This window comes from Triticum aestivum, chromosome 3A (genome assembly GCF_018294505.1).
Source record: "Triticum aestivum cultivar Chinese Spring chromosome 3A, IWGSC CS RefSeq v2.1, whole genome shotgun sequence".
NCBI classification, from domain to species: Eukaryota; Viridiplantae; Streptophyta; class Magnoliopsida; order Poales; family Poaceae; genus Triticum; species Triticum aestivum.
In genome coordinates this window covers 311,892,728-311,909,056 of record NC_057800.1, presented here as the reverse complement: position 1 = coordinate 311,909,056, position 16,329 = coordinate 311,892,728, and positions in this window count along the sequence as shown.

The following is a 16,329-nucleotide window of genomic DNA, read 5'->3' as shown; positions in this document are numbered from 1 at the left end:
GAAAATTCGCGGCACAAGATTTGTATATCTCTTCAACGCAAATGGTTCGGATTGAATACGGTATGCAAAGCGGGACTTCGGCGCTAAGCCAAGAGAAAATCTGGCACGCAGGATTTGTACATCCCTTCAATACAAACGGTTTTTTTCGGATGACCCGTGTGCAACCACGTACAGACAATTTGGTAAGATTTGCATCTGTCATATTGGGTATATTGCCATTTGTTAAACTGGAAAGATTAACATTTGTTGATCTAGTAACATTGTGTTGACACGGAATTACGCCGAAGTAAAATACACTGATATCTATTATCAAAATACGATAAAGGTAAATTATATAAAGAAATGGGGAATTGCCGAATAGACCGAGGAAATGACTATGGTGAATTTTGGTCACTCGGTATGAAATAGCGGTCGCAAACATAAATAAAGAAAGAAAGTGCCACTTATAGCTGCAAAATTCATTTACCCATGAAATTATAATTAGCACGCACACATGGCACCACTGACGGCAGGTGCCTGACGTCAACAATAAATTGTCAAAGTATCGATTATATCATAAATGACTGGCCTTATTTCGGTTGAAATGTTGACACGGCGTGTAGACAAAAATATATAGCGCGCCAATGAAATGTATAGGCCGTGTACTTTGTCAAGTATCCATATAATGCTAGACCCTGAGTGTCATAAGAAAGTTTAATTAGCGTGTACACTCACACCATAAGCCTTAATGAGTTGTTGATTAATAGCTAATTAAGGTCTAGCCCAATTAAAATATGCTATGCTGCATGCATGCATTCGGATGGGTGGTGACAAGGCCCATAAGTTGATTAAAATAATCAAGCCCACATGGTGATTAGGAATACATGAGCTAATTAGGCTAGTGGCCTGTTTAAAGCTCAGTCAACTTGTGATTAAGAAATAAACAAATTAAAGAAAGCAGCTAGCCGCTCCACGATCCCACTAGGCGTGCCAGAATTTGATGACGGGAAAATGGTAGGCGTGAGACACGCGTCCACATCATTGATACAGAGTTAATAAATTTAAGTGCATAAATGCATAAATAAAATAGAGATCAAACATTGCAGGTACATTATTTCCAGAACTCTTAAATTTACATAAAAATTATGTTAATTACAATTCCAAAGAGAAAACCCCTGATTAAGAATTCGAACTATCCTATTACATATATTTGCAACACATGACTATTACAAAATGATAAAGAAAAATCGCTCCTCCTCATTGTCGTTGATGCTGGTGTGCTCGGGGGAGCATTCTTGATCTTCTTCAAGTTATCATGTGTCTTATACCATTATGAGCAGTATGTAGAGTACGAGTGCAATGCATGCTTTTGTGTCGGACACTTAACTTGTGTAGTCAACTTAACCAACATATGCTAGTATGACCATACGGCTATCTTAATCAATTTTCAGGTCATTTCATTTTAACGAGTGATGAGTCGACTAGAATTATATTCACTTACTACATGCATGTTACATCTTTTATTGATGCATATATGACCATGCATGAGATGATGGGGCATATGATTTAATCCATGTTGGCCTCTGCGCACGCATATAAATTTAAGAAAAAAGGGGTTCTAATATCAGAACCATCTCATATCTTATCTTGTTTGATTATGTTTGGTATCTTTGATGATAGCATCCGCTATGAGAATCAGTCTCTTTTGCTTAGGACTAAAGCAAGCTAGATGCAATATCATTTATTTTATTATGAGTGACATGCATATACTCTAACCATCAGTGAATAGTATATGTGTCTTGCATAGAGTTTGTACGCTCTAAATTTCATAGTTTAGATATGTAGGATTTAACTTAACCCACTGGGCATGCCAGAATCTGATGACAAGAAAATGGCGAGCGCGAGACACTCGTCCACATCATTGATACAGAGTGAAATTTAAATGCATAAAATAAAAATAGAATCAAACATTGCAGGTACTTTATTTCCAGAACTCTTACATTTAAATAAAAATTATGTTAATTACATCTCCGAAGGCAAAACCCCTGATTAAGAATTCCAACATATCTATTACATCAGATTACATCACATGCCTACTACAATATGCTACTAGTGAAATCCTCCTCGTGGTCGACGATGAACTCTTTCTTGGTGAACTTGAAGTTTGGTTTCATGCAAATACTCCTCAATGATTTCATGTGTGATGTTGGGCACATATTAGCCTAACATGTTTATTTGTGGTCAACACCATTTATATGATGGTGTAGAATGTAGGTTGGTTTTGGCTAGGCATAGATTTATCCTACGTTTGGCACATAGGTATTTTCCTTTGGGCATTTTGCATGATATATTTGGTTCTGGTAGCATGAATGTATGTGACATTCTAATTTTAGTAAGTTTTGCATCATCACGTTACTACTATCATCACGTAGCACTGATGTGGTGCCCGCGTGTAGTGTAACGGACTGAAACTTTCTGACACAACCTTGATGCTTTCTACGGTGCATGTGATATGTGCCATGTTTTGTTGATTTTGACTTCACATGGTATGAAAACTAACTACATGGTGCAATGATATGACACACATATAGCTTGACCCGTTTGGAGTTTTCTTACAATTGTTTGTTTAAAGCCTACATGAGGCACATGGGATATGTCTTATCATATGTTTTGCATGAATCTTGTATGCACATGTTGATGTGGAGTTAACTTATTTTTATTAAGTTTTGCTTTACCTGTATTACTACTAACACCACATAACACTAAGATAATGCACGTGTGTAGCGTAAACAAGTGAAGGTTTATGGGACAACTATAATATTGCATGTGTTATATGACACTTATATTTTTTTGTTTATATTTGCACCTTACATGGTATTAAAACACCATGCCGTGTCATTCTAATCAGCGCTTGTGTGTAGTCTAACCCAAGTAAAGTGAGTTTGTGATATCCATTTGTGATGGTGCTAGTAGTTTAGGCTCTTATAGCATTGGAGCATTTCATGACATATTTTATTTGACTTTTGCCTAAACATGTGTCATGGGTATTTTGTTTAGTTTTACATCGCTTGTATTACTACTAACACTGCGTAACACGAATATCATGTCCGCGTGTAGCGTAATCAAGTAAAGTTGGTTTATGATGTGCAATTTTCATGATGCTAATAGTTTAGGCTCTTATAGCGTTGGAGAATTTCATGCAATATTTTATTTGACTTTGAACCAAATATGTGGCCTGAATAGTGATGTGTCTCCAACGTATCTATAATTTTTGATTGATCCATGCTATTATATTATCTGTTTTGGATGTTTTATATGCATTATTATGTTATTTTATATTATTTTTGGGACTAACCTATTAACCTAGAGCCTAATGCCAATTCCTGTTTTTTCCCTGCTTTTGAGTTTCGTAGAAAAGGAATACCAAACGGAAACCAAATAGAATAAAACCTTAACGATAATTTTTATTGGACTAGAAGACAACTAGGAGACTTGGAGATGAAGTTGGAGGAGCCACGAGGCGGCCACAAGGACGGAAGGTACGCCCCCACCCTTGTGGGCCCCTCATGCACTCCCTGACCTAATTCCTGCGCCTATATATTCCCATATATCTCCAAACCAACAGAAGCATCCACGAAAACACTTTTCCTTCGCCGCAACCTTCTGTACCCATGAGATCCCATCTAGGGGCCTTTTCCGGCATCCTACCGGAGGGGGATTCGATCATGTAGGGCTTCTACATCAACTCTATTGCCCTTCCGATGAAACGTGAGTAGTTTACCACAGACCTACGGGTCCATAGCTAGTAGCTAGATGTCTTCTTCTCTCTCTTTGATTCTCAATACCAGGTTCTCCTTGATGTTCTTGGAGATCTATTCGATGTAATACTTTTTTGCAGTGTGTTTGCCGAGATCCAATGAATTGTGGATTTATGGTCAGCTTATCTATGAATATTATTTGAATCTTCTCTGAATTCTTATATGCATGATTTGATATCTTTGTAATTCTATTCGAACTATCGGTTTGGTTTGGCTAACTGGATTGTTTTTTCTTGCAATTGAAGAAGTGCTTAGCTTTGGGTACAATCTTACGGTGTCCTTTCCTAGTGACAGTAGGGGCAATAGGGCACGTATTGGATTGTTGCCATTGAGGATAAAAAGATGGGGTTTTCATCATATTGCTTGAGTTAATTCCTCTACATCATGTCATCTTGCTGAATGCGTTACTCCGTTCTTTATGAACTTAATACTCTAGATGCATGCTGGATAGCAGTCGATGTGTGGAGTAATAGTAGTAGATGCAGAATCGTTTTGGTCTACTTAACACGGACATGATGCCTATATTCATGATCATTGCCTTAGATATCGTCATAACTTTGCGCTTTTCTATCAATTGCTCGACAGTAATTTTTTCATCCACCGTATTATTTTCTATCTTGAGAGAAGCCTCTGGTGAAACCTATGGCCCTTGGGTTCTATTTCCCATCATATAAGTTATCGATCTACTATTTTGCAGTCTTTTACTTTTCGATCTATAAACCAAAAATACCAAAAATATTTACTTTACCGTTTATCTATCTCTATTAGATCTCACTTTTGCAAATAACCATGAAGGGATTGACAACCCCTTCATCACGTTAGGTGTAAGTTGTTTGATTGTTTGTGTAAGTATTCATTGACATGTGCATTGTCTCCTACTGGATTGATACCTTGGTTCTCAAACTAAGGGAAATAATTATCTCTAATTTGGTCCATCACCCTTTCCTCTTCAACGAAAAAACCAACGCAAGCTCAAGAAGTAGCAGGAAGAATTTTTGGCGCCATTGCCGGGGAGATCTATGCCAAGTCAAGACATACCAAGTACCCATCATAAACTCTCATCTCTTGCATTACATTATTCGCCATTCGCTTCTTATTTTCCTCTCCCCCACTTCTAAAACGATTTTTGATGATGAGGACATCAATAACAATGTTACACCCACGGCCCCTGCTACTATACATACTGGACCAATTACTAGAGCTCGTGCATGCCAATTAAATTATCAGGTATTTACGTTTCTTGGTAATGATTCTAATGTTCATGGGAATTTAATGCTGCCTAAATTGGATACATTTTTTTCTTACAAATGAAGGGCCTGGCATGGATAAGAGGGATGAACAATGGGGCCAGACCAAACCTGGAGATGATGGCATGCACAAAGGGAACAAGAACGGAGTAACAAGTGATGATTTCAGGACTTTGAAGGCGCCATAAGGAGTGCATGAAGCCTTGGACAAAATATACAAGATGCCACTTCATAAAGTTCATCCAGTGGCTATTATAGGTGCTGCGTCACCTTATTATTGGGCCAGGCCCATGTAATTTAGAAATAGTTATGTATAGGCTGTTTTTAGAGTCCGTATGTGTGGGGAAACAAGAGTTAGGGTTGGTTTCGGACCCCTCCTCCAAAGGCCACGAAATTCCCCCCTCTTCCTCCATATATACAGCCCTTAGTGCATCGTTTAGACTTTGGGTTTTTTGTTTAGATTAAAAGTTCTCCATAGCTGCAACTTCGCATACTTCGTTTGTGTTCAACGACCAGACAAAGACGTCACAGAACCCCACCTTCATCAATACATCTTTAATCTTATATTCACAATATCCAGATTGCAATCTTAGTTTCTTGCCAGTTCTTCGTTTGCTTGCAGGAAATAGACCTTTGTGGTTAGGTTGATCGTGCTCTGGCGTTGTCAATAACCTCTCGGAGTTGGTTTAGCGATTGCTAAGGCGCGACATCTTCACACGTTCGTAGTCAGATCGTCAAAGTCTACTCCTCCGAAACGATAATCATCATCTCATCGAAAGACGGGATACCTTCGCCTCTATCAAGTGGTATTAGATTTCCAGGTTGCTCGTTGAGATTTTATAGTTTTTTAATAGTTTAGGTCGAGTCTGTTCTTCATACCTATAGTCCATGAAAAAGCAACAAAAAAGGGTTAGGTCATCATATCCGAACCAATCTGAGCCTTTGAATAGTCTTTTTAGAGTTTTGCTTTGTTGAATTTGCGGCTGCATTGTCGTGTTGAGTTGCTGGTCTTAGTGTCTAGTCCCTTAGAGTTTCGAGTTCTGTTCACAGGTTGTCACGCCACCACCGCACCATCGTCATCATCATTACCATATACTACCACCCCACCATATACATCACTGCTACCATATACAACCACAAATCCGAGTCCACATATACCATCACCATATACAACCACTAATCCGAGTCCACATATACCATCGCCATATACCACCACCAATTCGAGTTCAGATATACCATCGCCGTATACAACCACCAGTCCGAGTTCCACCAGATTCATCTCTACCACCAGTCCTAGTCCAAGTCCAGTATTTGTTGCTTTGTTTTCGATTTCCAGATCACGCCATACTCCGAGTCGTGACAGAGTAGGATTCCCAAACTTCCATGCTACCCGCAATAGAAAAATAGTTCCAGTTTCAAAGTCTGGAAAATTCTGGCTAGGCAGTTTTTAGACCATTTGTAGACTTTTTCGAAAAAAATTGTTGCGGAGCAAAAAAAAGAGGAAAAAAGTGCAAAAAAAGTGAAAAAGGGAAAAAAATCAGAGAGTGCTCCTCCCTTGTTTACGTGTCGCGCTGTGACTTTGTTCGTGTTCAAGGCTGGCGTCTCTAGTACGGTCTAGCCTAGGACCAGCAAAGTACCGTTGTTGAGCGTTTATTCAACTTTGCATCTCTGAATTGATTATTGCTGACATTTTGCTACCATAACATAAGCCTTCCCAGCTCCACATACATCTACATCATGCGTTTGACACCACCTAGCAATCGCTCTGTCCAATCTTTGAGAGTTTTGACTACGACGGTTGCCGATCACCACCTGCTGCTCGGTAAGAACTGGTAAGAAGTTGAGATTCGCTTGCCGGATTTGTGATACACCACCACCACTTCCTAGTAGTTTGTAGGATCATATTCTTATGTGTTTGTATTGCTGCTAACCATGGTAGGATCACAAGCCGATGAGACTGATTAGGAGAACATGACAAACAAAGAGCTACATGATAAATTTCAGCAAATGATGAGTGGACATGTGGAAGATGTGCTAAACAGATTTGAAGAGGCCATGGAGAAGATAGATGGAATTGAGAAGACGTTCGAAACAAAGCTCGATTACAAGTTTAATGAATTGCTCGTGCGTCTTCCACAACCACTGCCGGCTGCACCTATCGCACCTCTACAACAACAACAACAACAACAAAAACAACGTCGCCTTCCAAATCAAGTGGGACGAGCACTACACATTTCCATTGAGCCTGGTCAAACTTATGGCGCCACTGCACCTACTATTGATGCTTCTATGGCTCCTGCTACTGCCGCTGAGGAGGAGGATTATGCGGGCGATTACGAGGATGAGGTTGATCAAAATCAGAACTACGTGCAACCACCAGCACTAGGTCGACCACCTGCAAATAATCGCAATGGTAGGGCTGCATTACCAGCTCAGGTACGAGATCATGCCCATCTTCCTAAAGTAAAATTGAATATTCCACCATTTGAGGGTAGATATGTTCCTGATATATATCTTAGTTGGGAGTTAGAAACTGAACAACATTTTACATGTTTAGAATATCCCGAGGAGAGATGTGTTGCTTCTGCTGTTTGTGCTTTCACTAGTTTTGCATGTGTATGGTGGTCTAAACATTGTAGATTATATCCTATTCCAGCCACTTGGGCTGCTTTGAAAACTTCTACGCGTACTCGTTGGGTTCCACCATATTATTAGCGTGAATTACTTCAAAAATTGCAGTGCTTAAGACAAGGAAAAACTTCCGTAGAAGAATATTATCAGGAATTACAATCTTGCATGATTAGATGTGGTATTGTTGAGGAGAATGAAGCTATGCTTGCATGTTTAATGGGTGGATTAAATAGAGAGATTCAGACCATTCTAGAGTATAAGGAGTATAGTAATATCACTCGTATATTCCATCTTGCTTGTAAAGCTGATCGTGAAGTGTAGGATCGACAGGCATTGGCGCGAACTAACTTTTCTGCAGATCGACCTTCATCATGGACACCACGTGCAGCCTCTACTTCCAGTGCACTAGCACCTCCATCAGGTGCCACCTCCAGCCGTGCTACAAGAAAGCAGGCACAACCACCACTTTCTGCCAAGAGCACACCTGCCGGGCCTGCACAGAGCTCTTCTTCTTCCATGGCATCAACATGGCACACAAGTGATATTATTTGTCGTCGTCGTAAGGGAAGTGGTCATTATGCGAGAGAATGCAAATCTCAGCGTGTGATGATTGCTACTGAGGATGGTGGGTATGAGTCCACTAGTGACTATGATGAGGAGACTTTGACTCTTATTGCACGTGAAGAACACAGTGGAGATGGTTCTGATCATGAGACGCAATACATGGCTCCCAACGACGCTGACAAGTATGAATGTTTAGTTGCTCATTGTGTTTTGAGTGTGCAGGTCACACAAGCTGAGCAAAATGAGAGGCATAATTTGTTCCATACAAAGGGAGTTGTCAAGGTACGTTCCATTCGCGTCATCATAGATGGAGGGAGCTGCAACAACTTGGCTAGCATGGAGATGGTGGAGAAGCTATCTCTCACCACAAGACCACATCCACATCCTTGCTACATCCAATGGTTCAACAACAACGGTAAGGTTAAGGTAACACATACTGTTCGTGTGCATTTTAGTATCTCTACATATGCTGATTATGTTGATTGTGATGTGGTACCTATACAAGCATGTTCCTTATTACTTGGTAGACCATGGCAATTTGATAAAAATTATGTACACCATGCTAGAAACAATCAGTATACTCTTGTTCATAAGGATAAAAATATTACTTTTCTTCCTATGACTCTTGATCCCATTTTAAAAGATGATATTAATAGAGCTAATAAAGCATAACAAGAGAAAACTAAGAGTGAAAATCAGATTGTGGCAAAAGAATTTGAGCAACAAATGCAGCCTAATAATAAACCATCTAGTGTTGTTTCTGAAATAAAATTGAAAAGTGCATGTTTACTTGCCACCAAATCTGATATTGATGAGCTAGATTTTAGCAAATCTGTTTGCTATGCTTTTGTGTGCAAAGAGGCATTATTTTCATTCAAGGATGTGCCTTCCTCTTTGCCCCCTGGTGTCACTAACATTTTACAGGAGTTCGTTGACGTCTTCCCACAAGATGTGCCACTAGGTTTACCACCTATTCGAGCAATTAAGCATCAAATTGACTTAATTCCTGGTGCACCGCTACCCAACCGTGCACCATACCATACCAATCCAGAGGAGACGAAGGAGATTATGCTCAAGCACAGGAGCTGCTTGACAAAGGTTATATACGCGAATCTCGTAGTCCTTGTGTTGTTCCTATTATACTAGTTCCTAAAAAGGATGGTACGCCGCGTATGTGTGTTGATTGTAGAGGCATTAATAATATTACTATTCGTTATCGTCATCCTATTCCTAGGCTAGATGATATGCTTGATGAATTGAGTGGATCTACAATATTCTCCAAAGTTGATTTGCATAGTTGATACCGTCAAATTCGTATGAAATTGGGAAATGAATGGAAAACAACATTTAAAACTAAGTTTGGTTTATATGAGTGGTTATTCATGCCTTTTGGTTTAACTAACGCACCTAGTACTTTCATGAGACTAATGAACGATGTTTTACATGCTTTCATTGGACGATTTGTGGTAGTCTATTTTGATGATATACTGATTTATAGCAAATCTTTGGAAGAACATTTGGAACATTTACGTGTTGTTTTTATTGCTCTACGTGATGCACGTTTGTTTGGTAACCTTGGGAAGTGCACCTTTTGCACCGACCGAGTATCTTTTCTTGGCTATGTTGTTACTCCATAGGTAATTGAAGTTGATAAAGCCAAGATTGAAGCTATTGAGAGTTGGCAGCAGCCCAAAACGGTCACAGAAGTGAGGAGTTTTCTTGCACTTGCTGGTTTCTATAGGCGTTTTGTGAGAGATTTTAGCACCATTGTTGCACCTCTCAATGAGCTTACAAAGAAGCATGTGCCTTTTGTTTGGGGTACCGCACAGGAAGAAGCCTTCACGGTGTTGAAAGATAAGTTGACACATGCTCCTTTACTCCAACATCCTGATTTTAATAAGACTCTTGAGCTTGAATGTGATGCTAGTGGAATTGGATTAGGAGGTGTATTATTACAAGATGGCAAACCTATTGCATACTTTCATGAAAAATTGAGTGGGCCTAGTCTGAACTATTCTACTTATGATAAAGAATTATATGCTCTTGTTCGGACCTTAGAAACATGGCAACATTATTTATGGCCCAATGAATTTGTTATACATTCTGACCATGAATCTTTGAAACACATTACAAGTCAAGAAAAACTGAACCGCAGACATGCTAAATGGGTTGAATTCATTAAGACTTTCCCTTATGTCATTAAACACAAGAAGGGTAAAGAAAATGTTATTGCTAATGCATTGTCTCGTCGTTATACTATGCTTTCACAACTTGACTTTAAAATATTTGGTCTGGAGACCATCAAAGATCAATACGTGCCTGATGTTGAATTTAAAGATGTATTGCAAAATTGTAAATAAGGTAGTACATGGAACAAGTTCGTTGTTAACGATGGACTTGTGTTTCATGCTAACAAGCTATGCATTCCAGCTAGCTCCGTTCGTCTTTTGTTGTTGCATGAGGCGCATGGAGGAGGACTAATGGGACACTTTGGCGTGAAGAAGATGGAGGATATACTTGCTAGACATTTCTTTTGGCCAAAGATGAGACAGGATGTTGAGCAATTTGTTGCTCGCTGCACTACATGTCAAAAAGCTAAGTCACGACTCAATCCTCATGGTTTATATATGCCTTTGCCTGTACCTAGTGTTCCTTGGGGGGATATATCTATGGACTTTGTTTTAGGTTTACGTCGAACAAAGAAGGGGAGGGATAGCATATTTGTTGTCGTGGATAGGTTCTCGAAAATGGCACACTTTATACCATGTCATAAAAGCGATGATGCTGTTAATGTTGCCGATTTGTTCTTTCGTGAAATTATTCGCTTGCATGGTGTGCCAAATACTATTGTTTCCTATCGTGATACTAAATTTCTTAGCAACTTTTGGAGATGTTTATGGGCTAAGTTGGGGACTAAACTGCTTTTTAGTACTACTTGTCACCCCAAACTGATGGACAAACTAAAGTACTAAATAGAACACTGTCTACTATGCTTAGGGCTGTTTTGAAGATTAATAAGAAAATATGGGAAGAATGCTTTCCTCATATTGAATTTGCTTATAATCGTTCATTGCATTCTACTACTAAGATGTGCCCTTTTGAAATTGTGTATGGTTTCCTACCTCGTGCACCTATTGATTTGTTGCCTCTTCCATCTTAGGAGAAGGTTAATTTTGATGCTAAACAACGTGCTGAACTGATTTTAAAAATGCACGAGTTAACTAAGGAAAACATTGAGCATATGAATGCTAAATATGAACTTGCTAGAGATAAGGGTAGAAACCATGTTGTGTTTGCACCTGGAGATCTTATTTGGTTACATTTGCGCAAATCAAAGCTAATGCCACATGCTGATGGTCCTTTTAAGGTGTTAGAGAAAATAAATGATAATGCATATAAACTTGAGCTGCCTGCAGATTTTGGGGTTAGTCCCACTTTTAACATTGCAGATTTGAAGCCTAATTTGTCTGAGGAAGATGAGCTTCCGTCGAGGATGACTTCATTTCAAAAAGGGGAGGACGACGAGGACATCAATACCATTGTTACACCCACGGCCCCTGTTGCTATACATACTGGTCCAATTACTAGAGCTCGCACACGCCAATCAAAATATCAGGTACTTTCATTTCTTGGTAATGATTCTAATGTTCATGAGAATATGATTCTACCTAAATTGGATACATTTGTTTTTCTTACAAATGAAGGGCCTGGCATGGATAAGAGGGATGAACACTGGAGCAAGACCAAACATGGAGATGATGGCATGTGCAAGGGGAACAAGAATGGAGTTACAAGTGATGATTTCACGACTTTGAAGCCACCATAAGGAGTGCATGAAGCCTTGGACGAAATATAGAAGATCCCACTTCATAAGTTTTGTCTAGAGGCTATTATAGGTGCTGCATCACCTTATTATTGGGCCAGGCCCATGTAATTTGTAAACACTTAAGTATAGGCTATTTTTAGAGACCGTATGTGTGGGGAACAAGAGTTCGGGTTGGTTTCGGACCCCTCCTCCAAGGGCCACAAAATTCCCCCCTCTTCCTCCATATATACATCCCTTAGGGCATCGTTTAGACGTTGGGTTTTTGTTTATATTAAAAGTTCGCCATAGCTGCAACTTCGTGTACTTTGTTTGTGTTCAACGACCAGACAAAGACGTCACAGAACCCCACCTTCATTAATAAAGTTTTCATCTTATATTCGCAATATCCAGATTGCAATCTTAGTTTCTTTCATGTTCTTCGTTTCCTTGCAGGAAATAGACCTTTGTGGCGAGGTTGATCATGCTTCGGCATGGTCAATAACCTCTCGGAGTTGGTTTAGCGATTGCTAAGGTGCGACGTCTATGGATGTTCGTAGTCAGATCGTCAAAGTCTACTCCTCCGAAACGATAATCATCATCTCATCGAAAGACAGGACACCTTTGCCTCTATAATGAAAAGATTTTCCTTTTTCTTCGCCCATGTTTTGTTTTATCTTATGTTTGCTTGTGTTGCCATGTGCCTTCAATTTTCTTGCATCTTTGCTTTCTCGAAATCTATTGATATGGATCCACTCAAAGTTTTCTACCTAGATCATCTTCGATCCATATGTGCTTGTGGCGAAACCCCAACTAGTTTACTTGAGAGAAAATCTTTAGATGAGCATGCTCATTTTGTGCGTCGTCGTTTGTTTCAAAAAGGGAAGCTCTTATGGAATCAAATAAATTGTTTGCTATGCTATGCATGGAATCTTTGTGCAATTTGTGATTTTACTTGTTTGTCAAAGAACTCTAAAAAATACCTTCCCTACCTATGTGAGTTTAATGATAATGAAATTTTATCTTCTTATGAAAAGGGTGTTTATAGATAGTATGATATCAAACAAATTGAAGAATTTGTTGCTTTTAAGGGTGCTTATGAAGTTGCTTCTTTGATTGAAAAGTATGATATTACTCCATACAAATCTGAAATTTTGACATACTTAAATACTGCTATGAAAACTATGCTCATAACATCTATGTCAAAGAATTTATTGAGAGGATGACTGTTGCTTTGGAAGAAAATAATGAGATGCATGAATCTATAGATAATTATGATTCCGATGATTTGATTGAAATATCCTTTGATGAACGTGATGCTTTCTATTCTTATGGCCATGATGCCAATATTTATGGAGATGAATTTGCTATAGTCCCTTATGTTAAACACAAGATTATTGTTGTTGCACCCATACTTGATAGTTCCTTGAATCAAAAGCATGATTGCAATGATGTTATTATAAATTCTATTAATGTCAATTATGTTAACGATATGCAAAACCTGAAGCTTGGGCATGCTTATTTTGCTATGTCTACTACTTGTTGTAATGATCATGATTGGGGTGATTCTTCTTATGATCTTGAAAATTTATTTAAGCCCCATGATATATATGAGATTGATAATAATGTTTGCAACAATAGTTAAAGTGGGTTTGGAAGAGTATCAACTTTAGATCCCACATATTTGGATAATTTTCAATCTTAGGATGTTTTTGATAAAAGTGGGTTTGGAGAGGTCATGACTTTAGTTAATGATATTCCCACTATTTTGGAAGAGTGTCAACTTTGCATGCATGTGGATCATGTAGAGAAAATTTTATGAGCTAGCTATATTGTTGAATTTGATTATGATCCTATGTGTAATTATTATGAGAGATGAAAATATGGTTGTAGAAATTTTCATGTTACTAAATTACCTCTTGTTATGTTGAGATTGCTATTGTTTCTTTCTTCCTCCTTGCATACGCTAGTTTTCGCTTACCTTGATAATTTTTTTGCCTATAATATGCCTATTCATAGGAAGTATGTTAGACTTAGATGTGTTTTTTACATGCTACATGATGCTCTCTCTATGTTTCAATTGCTATCTTTCATGTGAGCAGCACCGAAATCTCAAAGCCTAGCTTAATGGCTTTAAAGAAAAGCGCTTGTTGGGAGACAACCCAATAATTTTCATTCCTGTTTTGCAATAAATAATTCATCTATCCTCTGGTTAGATGTGGTTTTGTGTTTTAATTAGTCTTTGTGCCAAGTAAGACCTTTGGGATGGCTTATGTTGATAGTTGATTTGATCTTTCTGAAAACGGAAACTTTTGCGCTCAGGAGTACAATTCTCTTTTTTAACGGAAGTGTGATGAAACACTGATTGTTTTTGTAGAATATTAATAAACAAATTGCTTAGGTTTTCCTAATTTTCTAGAATTTTTGGAGTTATAGAAGTATTCGAACTATCCAGATTGCTAGACTGTTCTGTTTTTGACAGATTCTGTTTTCTATGTGTTGTTTGCTCATTTTGATGATTCTATGGGTAGTATCGGAGGGTATTAAACATGGAAAAGTTGGAATATAGTAGATGTTACACCAATATATATAAAGAATGAGTTCACAATAGTAAAAAAGTGGTGATTTATTTTCTTATATTAACACAGCTTATGAGATTTTCTGTTGAGTTTTGTGTTGTGAAATTTTCAAGTTTTCGGTAAGGATTTGATGGACTATGGAATAAGGAGTGGCAAGAGCCTAAGCAGGGGGATTCCCAAGGCTCCCCAATGTAATATTCAAGGACAACCAATGTCCTAAGCTTGGGGATGCCCCGGAAGGCATCCCCTGTTTCTTCTTCGTCTATCGGTAACTTTACTTGAGGCTATATTTTTATTCACCACATGATATGTGTTTTGCTTGGAGCATCTTGTATGATTTGAGTCTTTGCTTTTTAGTTTTCCACAATCATCCTTGCTATACACACCTTTTGAGAGGGACACGGATGAATCATGATTTATTAGAATACTCTATGTGCTTCACTTATATCTTCTGAGCTAGGCAAATTCGCTCTAGTGCTTCACTTATATTTTTTAGAGCACGTCGGTGGTTTTATTTTATAGAAATTGTTGAACTCTCATGATTCACTTATATTATTTTGAGAGTACTTAAACATCATGGTAATTTGCTTTGATTATAAATTTAGTCCTAAGATGATAGGCATCCAAGAGGGATATAATAAAAACTTTCATATAAAGTGCATTGAATACTATCAAAAGTTTGATTCCTTATGATTGTTTTGAGATATGAAGATGGTGATATTAGAGTCATGCTAGTGAGTGGTTTGGAATTTGAGAAATACTTTTGTTGAGGTTTGTGAGTCCTGTAGCATGCACGTATGGTTAACCGTTATGTAACGAAGTTGGAGCATGAGATTATTTTTGATTGTCTTCCTTATGAGTGGCGGTCGGGGACGAGCGATGCTCTTTTCCTACCAATCTATCCCCCTACGAGCATGCACGTATTACTTTGTTTCAATGACTAATAGATTTTTGCAATAAGTATGTGAGTTCTTTATGACTAATGTTGAGTCCATGGATTATATGCACTTTCACCCTTCCACCATTGCTAGCCTCTCTAGTACCACGCAACTTCCGCCAGTACCATAAACCCACCATATACCTTCCTTAAAACAGTCATCGTACCAACCTCTTATGGGATTTCCATAGCCATTCCGAGATATATTGCCATGCAACTTCCCACCGTTCTGTTTATTATGACACACATCATCATTGTCATATTGCTTTGCATGATCATGTAGTTGACATCGTATTTGTGGCAGAGCCATAATCATTTTTTATACATGTCGCTCTTGAGTCATTGCACATCTCGGTACACCACCGGAGGCATTCATATAGAGTCATATTTTGTTCTAGTATCAATTTGTAATTTTTTGAGTTGTAAGTAAATAAAAGTGCGACGATCTTCATTATAAGAGCATTGTCCGAGTTGAGGAAATAAAAGAAGAGAGAAAAGGCCAAAATAAAAAAAGAAGGCCCAAAAAGGAGGGAAAAAAGAGAAAAATAGAGAAGGGGCAATGTTACTATCCTTTTACCACACATGTGCTTCAAAGTAGTACCATGATCTTCATGATAGAGAGTCTCCTATTTTGTCTCTTTCATATACTAGTGGGAATTTCCATTATAGAACTTGGCTTGTATATTACAACAATGGGCTTCCTCAAATTTCCCCAGGTCTTCATGAGCAAGCAAGTTGGATGCACACCCACTTAGTTTTTCTTTTCGAGCTT